Source organism: Urocitellus parryii, chromosome 8, assembly GCF_045843805.1.
Source record: "Urocitellus parryii isolate mUroPar1 chromosome 8, mUroPar1.hap1, whole genome shotgun sequence".
NCBI classification, from domain to species: Eukaryota; Metazoa; Chordata; class Mammalia; order Rodentia; family Sciuridae; genus Urocitellus; species Urocitellus parryii.
In genome coordinates, this window is record NC_135538.1 from 120,493,354 (window position 1) to 120,501,839 (window position 8,486).

An 8,486-nucleotide genomic window follows, 5' to 3' on the forward strand; every position below is an offset into this window, starting at 1 on the left:
ATTTCTGAATAGCATGTTGTACATGATGACCACATATAATTTTGATCTGTCCATTAAAATGAGAGGGTAAGCATGTGTACCCTAAGAGTGGCTTTGGGCATCCCAGCTATAGGGCTCTGTAGGGCAGACCCCTTTGAACATATCTACTGTTTCAGCTATGCTCGGTGAGTTTGGACCTTTTTAGCAGCCAACTCCATTTGACTTTCCCCCAGTTGGGTGTAATCAACTGAAACCCTTGTCACCTGCTGTGAGTAATGCCTCCAGGGACCCTGGGAAGAAAGAGGGCCAGGGACCAGTTATGGTATGTGGGGGTGAGGGGTGCATGGGGAACAGGAAAGTCAAGGGTGAAAATGGCAGAATACAAACCAAGACATTTGGAAAAAGGTGTATCACCCTCACCTCCTGCCCACAATCCCCAAATGACAAGAGGTCTACAGTCCTTTATACTTTAACCTTTATTATATATGTTGACCTAGGAGAGTCTAGGAAGTTAAATTGCTCCATGTCTTTGAGGAGTCTTTGGTGGTAAAATACGGAAAACCCAACTCAAAGTGGTGTTAAAAACAAAAACAACCAACCAACAACAAAGGAACAAAAGGCCGGAGAGGAATTCATTGGCTTCTATGACTGCAAAGTTACTGTTCAAAGTAAGCTTCAAGTACAGTTTGATCCAGAGTCTTCTTTCATGAGAAGAAGCCTCATTCTGCACCATCAGGTTACAGAACACCTTCCAATAACTCATACTTAAAAGGAAAAAAAAAACTTTCCTATTTCTCAGCATAATTTCCTTTTGTATCATGAGCCTAACTGGGTCCCATGACTTCTGTACCAAGGTTTGTATCAGGAGAATGGAAAGCGTTGATGAATTTCTTTAATCAAAGATTGGGAGACATTCCTGCAAAGGTAACAGGGTATTCTGATAAAGTCACCAGGGAATATCACGATTGACTATCACAAGGAAAACACATTCATAATTATGTGAGAAAAGCGTAGGGTAGAAAGTAAAGGCACAGTGAAATAATTAGTGCATAAAATGTGTCTACAATATGGTCTCACTGATGTCTGCCTCATTCTGAGTACATGAAGAAAAGACCTAGGACAAAGCTACATCAAGGTGTTTCTTTGGGATTTCCCTAACTGGTAAGATACTTCCATTTTCAACTTTGTTACACAGCTGCATCAACTAACCATTTCACACTGTTAATACAGAACTTTAATTACTGGGCAAAGAAAATCCTTTATAGTTTTGCCAACTTAAAAAATAAGGAATTTGCTCTTAAAAAAAACAATTAGGAGGGGCTGGATCTGGAGTTCAGTGGCAAAGCACTTGCCTAGTATGTGTGAGCCATTGGGTTCAATCCTTAGCACCACATAAAGATAAATAAATAAAATAAAGGCATGCTGTCCATATACAACTACAAAAATAAAAAAAAAAATAAGAAAACAACAATGAGGATGTTGATGATATGACCATGTTATCAATTCCAAGTAACTGTCTTGAAGCTGCCCCTTTTTGGTCCTTTAAATCTCATATGCCTCTCAAAGCAAAGTTGAGTTGAAAGGCTCTGGCAGGGAAGATCTGTTGTTGTTTTGAACAGTCCCATTGTTCATCCAATTCATGTTTATTGAGCACTTACTATGAGATGAGAAGGCCAATAGGCTATAGGGGAGCCCTTTCTTGGAGTGAGTGTTTTATTCAATGTCAAGGTTTATTCAATGTCATCACCACACCCACCCAAGAAAGGGGAAAGAAGAGTGGCTGGCATGTGTGGAGTTCTTACATCCTGTCAGGGTTTGGCATGTATCAAAACTTATTTGAATCCTAATGGATAAGTGCTGTCTATATTTTACAGATGTAAAAAATGGGAGCTCAGAGACACCAGATAATTTGCTCAAGGACACACAGCAATATTGTGCCAGAGTTATAGCCTATGGCTCTAATCATAAGGTCACATTCTTTCAGTGATGGTGGAAATGACAGTCAATCAGGAAAGATGGCAAATAACAAAGAACAAAGAGATAATATAATGTCATGACCTACAAAGTTTTGAGAAGAAAAAAAAGAAGGTGAGAAGCAGGAGGTGATAGATTGGTTCGGGAGCAGCACCTTCAATGAGTGAAATATTTAGGCCAAGGCTGGATGAAAGAGCAGCAGACTACAGTGCCTTCAGTACAGACATGCTGATAATGATGAAGAATGTTTTAATTAATGTGTTCAGTCCAGATAACCACAGAAAAAAGCCATGCATTAGTATGCCCCAGGATATCAGGCCTCTGTCTTCCATCATAGAAATGGATATGCTCCCAGAAACACACCATCAGGATTGTCTTTACAAATATGGCATTGAGAGATGCCCTGGTTTCTCCATCTAGGATGGCTCAAGTGTCAGGGTAACACCACACCACCTAGAAAAGGTCCCTGGGATCTTTATATCCAGGATCCTCTCAGTATATCTGGCTCAAAGCACAGGACTGTTAACTGTAAATGATGACATTTTTAGAAGTTAATGGTATGGAATTTTCAGGGAATAGTATTGACCAAGTAACAGATGTGCTGACTGCAAACAGCTGCAACCTCATTATAACAGTGAGACCAGAAAACCAGAGGAATAACGTTGTTAGGAAAAGTTGGACTTCCAGTAGCTCTGGACAGACTACCAATAATAGCCTTCTTAGCTATCCACAGCAGACGAAACCAAGCTTTGAGTGAAAAGATAAAGACAGTGATGAAGAGGACATTATTATTGAAGACAATCAAGCACAGCAAGAGATTCCAAAGGCATTTCCTGAGGTGGAGATCCTGGAATCCTTAAGACAAATAGAATTCAGTTTTGAGTCTGGGCAATATGGTTTTATTTCTTCTCATGAATTAGAGCTTAGCACCCTAGAAAGTGACATAAACACAGAACTTGAAAAACAAGCTCCAGATCAAAAACTCTTAGAAGAAGATGGAACAATTATAACATTATGAAACCATCCATTGAATGTTTTCTGAATATTGAGGAGGCTGTGTAAACTATAATTTGGCAGTAATTGAAGCATTTGTACCTCTGAACCACTGATGTGGGATAATCATGGGAAACAATAATGCAAGCTTGCAGGGCACGGTAGCCCACCTCTGGAATCCCAGTGGCTCAGGAGGCTGAGGCAGGAGGATTCCAAATTCAAAGCCAGCCCCAGCAAAAGTGAGGACCCAAGCAACTCAGTGAGACCCTCTTTAAATAAAATACAAAATAGGGCTGGGAATGTGGCTCAGTGGCCAAGTGCCCCTGAGTTTAATCCCTGGTATCCCCCCAAAAAACAGCAAAGTTAATCTGTTATTAAAATAGGTCAAAAACTGTTAATGAAATTTTTGTGGCTCAGAGATAAATTTAGGTCTAAAACATAGGGAAGTTGCTTGTGAAATTATGTACTGTTGCTATATTTTCTAGAAGAACTTTTTTTGAGCACATTCCTATATACCTGTGAGGGGATTGAATCATTTCTGTTTGAAGCAGTGAGAGAGAGAGGTGTTTTTTTTTGTTTTTTTTTTTTTTAACATGTGGATTTCCAGTTTTCCCAGCACCATTTGTTGAAGAGCTTTCTCCAATGTACATTTTTGGCGCCTTTGTTTAATATAAGATTATTGAAGTTATGTGGGTCCTCTATTCTGTGCCTTTGGTCTACAGGTCTATTTTGGTGCCAGTACCATACTGTTTTAGATACTATTGCTCTGTAGTATAGTTTTATGTCTGAAATAGTATTGACATCAGCTTCATTATTCTTGCTAAGGATTACTTTGGCTCTTCTGGGTCTCTTATTTTTTTCTGATGAATTTCTTATCTGCTTTTTCTATTTCTATAAGGAATGTCATTGGGATATTGATTGAAATTGCATTGAATCTGTAAAGTGCTTTTGGTAGTTTGGTCATTTTAACAGTATTAATCCTGCTTATCCAAGAAGAAGGTAGACCTTTCATCTTCTAAGGTCTTCTTTAATTTCTTTCTTTAGCGTGTTGTAGTTTTGATTGTAGAGGTATTTCACCTCTTTCTTTAAATTTATTCCCAAGTAGTTTTTTGAGTTATGGTAAATGGGGTGGTTTTTCTATTTCAATTTCAGCAGATTTGCCACTGATGTACAGAAATATCTTTGATTTATGAGTGTTGATTTTATATACAGCTACTTTTCTGAATTCATTTATTAGTTCTAGGAGATTTCTGGTGGGATGTTTTGGGTCTTCTAGGTATAGAATCATATCATCTGCAAATAGTGATAATTTGAGTTTTTCTTTTCCTATCTGTATCCCTTTAATTTCTTTCATCTGTCTGATTGCTCTGGCTAGAGTTTCAAGAACTATTGTTAAATATAAGTGGTGACAGAGGGCATCCCTGTCTTGTTCCAGTTTGTAGAGGAGATGCTTTCAATTTTTCTCCATTTAGAATGATCGTGGCTTGTGGCTCAGCATAGATCACCTTTACAAGGTTGAAGTATATTCTTGTTATCCCTAGTTTTTCAAGCGTTTTGAACATGAAGGGATGCTCTGTTTTATCAAATGCTTTCTCTGCATCTGTTGAGATGATCATATGATTTTTATCTTTGAGTCTATTGGTGTGATGAATTACATTCATTGATTTCTGTATGTTGAACCAAACTTGCATTCTTGGGATGAATTCAACTTGATAGTGATGCACTATTTGATTTTCCAGAATTTTATTGAGAACTTTTGAATCTATATTCATTACAGATATTTGTCTGAAGTTTTCTTTCTTTGATGTGTCTTTGTCTGGTTTTAAAATCGGGGTGATATTGGCCTCATAGAATGAGTTGGGAACTTCCCTCTTTTCCAATTTCATGAAATAGTTTGAGAAGTATTGGTGTTAGTTGTTCTTTAAAAGTCTTGTAGAACTCAGTTGTGTATTCATCTGGTCTGCGGCTTTTCTTGCTTGGTAATCTTCTGATGGCATCCTCTATTTACATGCTTGAAATTAATCTATTTAAATTGTGAATATCATCTTGATTTAGTTTAGGCATATCATATGCCTCCAGAAATTTATCAATGTTTTCTATAATTTCTATTTTATTGGAGTACAAATTTTCAAAATAATTTCTAATTATCTTTTGTATTTTAATGGTGTCCATTTGATATTTTCCTTTCCATCATGAATTTTAGTAATTGGAGTTTTCTCTCTCCTTCTCTTCATTAGCATGGCTAAGGGTTTATCAAATTTTATTTATTTTTTTCAAAGAACCAACTTTTTGTTTTGTCAATGTTTCAATTTCTTCTTTTGTTTCAATTGTATTCATTTCAGCTCTAATTTTAATTATTTTCTGTCTCCTACTGCTCTTGGGGTTGATTTGTTCTTCTCTTTGGAGAGCTTTGAGATGTAATGTTAGGTCATTTATTTGTTGACTTTTTCTTCCTTGAAGGAATGAACCCCATGCAATTAACTTTCCTCTTAGCACTGCCTTAATAGTGTCTCAGAGATTTTGATATGTTGTATCAGTGGTGTTTTCATTTACTTCTAAGAATTTTTTAATCTCCTCTTTGATATGTTTTGCAACACATTGCTCATTCAATAGCATTATTATTCTCCAGGTGTTCTAGTAGTTTTATTTTTTATTTTATCATTAATTCCTTATTTCATTCCACTGTGGTCTCATAGAATGCAGGGTAGCATCTTTACTTTTCTATATTTACTAAGATTTGCTTTGTGACATAATATATGGTCTATTTTAGAGAAGGATCCATGTACTGATGAGGAGAAAGTGTACTAACTTGTTAATGAATAATATACTCTGTATATGTCAGATAAGTATAAGTTATTGATTGTATTATTGAGCTCTATAGTTTTTTGTTTAGCTTTTGTTTGGTATATCTATCTATTGGTGAAAGAGGTGTGTTAAATCATCCAGAATTATTGCATTGTGATTTATTTGACTCTTGAACTTGAGAAGAGTTTGATTAATGAACATGTTTGGTGCTTATGTATTTATATCTGTTATGTCTTGTTGATGTATGGTACCATTAATCAGTATGGGATGCCCATCTCTATCCCTTTTGATTAACTTTGTCTTGAAGTCTACTTTATTTGGTCTGAGAATGGAAACCTCTGCTTGCTTACATAGGCCATGTGAATGGTATATTTTATCCTAACCTTTCACCTTCAGTCTGTGGACATCTTTTTCTATGAGATGAGTCTCTTGAAGGCGGCATATTGTTGGGTCTTTTATAATCCAATCTACCACCCTATGTCTTTTGATTGGTGAGTTTAAGCCATTAACATTTAGGCTTATTATTGAGATATGATTTGTATTACCAGTCATTTTTTTAAAAATTTTTGGTATTTAACCTGACTTGGTTTCTCCTTTGGTTGGCTTCTCTTTTATTGTAGTTCTTCCCTTTGCAGATTTTCATTGCTGTTTTTCATTTCCTCCTTATGGAATATTTTGCCAAGAATGTTCTATAATGCAGGCTGTAAATTCGTTTAGCTTTTGTTTTTCAAGAAGATTTTTATTTCATTGTCAAATTTGAAGCTTAATTTTGCTGGATATAAGATTCTTGGTTGGCATCTATTATCTTTTGAGCTTGGCATATGTTGTTCCAGAATCTCCTGGCTTTGAGGGTCTGGGTTGCAAAATATGCTGACATCCGAATTGGTCTTCCCTTATAGGTAATCTAATTTTTCCCTCTTGCAGCCTTTAAAATTTTATCTTTATTCAGTATGCTAGGCCTTTTCATTATAATTTATCTTGGTGTAGATCTGTTGTAATTTTGTATATTTGGTGTCCTATCGGCCTCTTGTGTTTGATTTTCCAATTCATTCTTCTTGCTTGGGTAGTTTTCTGGTATTAGTTTATTGAGGAGACTGTGCATTCCTTTGGCTTGAATCTCTGAACTTTCTTCTATCCCAATAAATCTTAAATTTGGTCTTTTGATGGTATCCCATAATTCTTGGATGTTCTGTTTGTGGTTTATTACCATCTTCACTGTGAGGTCAACTTTATTTTTAAGATTGTATATTTTGTCTTCATTGTCTGAGGTTCTGTTTTCCAAGTAGTCTAGTCTGTTGGTGATGCTATCTATTGAGTTTTTTAATTGGCTGATTGTTTCTTTCATTTCAAGGATTTTTGTTTGTTTGTTTCTTTTTTCAGTATCTCTATCTTTTTCTTGAAATAATCTCTTGCAACCGAAATTTGCTCTCTTATATCTTTGTTAGTATAATTAATGATCACCTGAATTTGTTCTTATCTCTTTGTTGGAGTGATCAATTTTTGACTGTATCTGATCACATTCTTTAAATCCCAAATCATTTTAGTTATGTATATTTTGAACTCCTTCTCTGACATTTCACCTATTGTGCTGTCTAAGGATTCTATTGTTATAGTATCTTGGTTTGTTTGGGGCATTTTCCTCCCTTGTTTTTTAATGATGTCTATGTGTCTTCCTCTCTTGCAATGTAGATCTGAGGTACTACAACTTCTGCCCTATTGTCTTATAGTATCCCTATAGTTTACCTATACCTCGCTTTTAGGGGAGAGATCCATAGTACAGCACTCAATGTACCCACCTGTGCAGCTACATATCAGCTTCTATTTTTACATTTACAGTTTTGTCACTATAATCAGAAATTTCTGTTATCTTCTACCATATAGTCAATAGGTTTGCATAATATTTTATAGTTTTTAATGGTAGAAAGTGGGACTGGGGTGTTGCTGAGATGTTTATGAGATAGGATGTGAGAATATGGAGTTATTAGATTATAAGACTAGTGAGAGGGTAATCATGAGAAGTTGACTGTTAGTAGAAGAAACAAGAGATAGGCAACCCTATGCAAGACTCCCTGTTACGTGTTAGGACCCTAGTAGAGAAACCCCTGGTGCAGCCAGGCCACAGGGACTTTGGTGATGTCTTACCAGGTCCTTATTTTTGTCTCTTGATAGAAGCAGAGATATTCCAGTTTCATGGTGGTGTTACCCTCAAACCTGTATGTTTCCTGATGTTGGGCTGTGGAGAAACTTTTGAATAAGGAAGCCCAGAATGGGGTGGCTCTGCCCTGGAACTCTGGGCTTCAGTTGCATGGGGGTGCAGGCCTTAGTTTTCTTCTTGATGACTGCTAGTCTGACTGGTTTGAGATGCAATCTCAGTATGGTCTTGATTTGCATTTCCCTAATTGTTAATGATGAACATTTTTTTTAATATATTTGTTAGCCATTTTTGTTTTTTCTTTTGATATGTGTCTTTTTATTTTATTTCCTAATATTTAAGTGGGTTATTTGTTTTTTAGTTTTTTAAAATATATTCTACTTTTTAATCCTCTTCCAGAAGATCAGCTAGCAATGATTTTCTCTCATTCTAGGAGCTCCCTCTTCCCATTCTTAATTGTTTCCTTTGCTCTGTGGAAGCTTTTAAATTTCATCCCATCCAGTTTAGTAACTTTTGGCATTATTTTCTGAGATTTAGGAGACCTATTGAGAAAATCATTGCCTGTGCCTGTAAGCAGAAGTAT

General features: G+C 36.1%; 1 pseudogene; it reads left to right on the forward strand.

Moving 5' to 3' along the window:
- Positions 1-2,112: 2,112 nt before the first annotated feature.
- Positions 2,113-2,971, forward strand: LOC144256458 (partitioning defective 6 homolog beta pseudogene; annotated as a pseudogene).
- Positions 2,972-8,486: the final 5,515 nt, after the last annotated feature.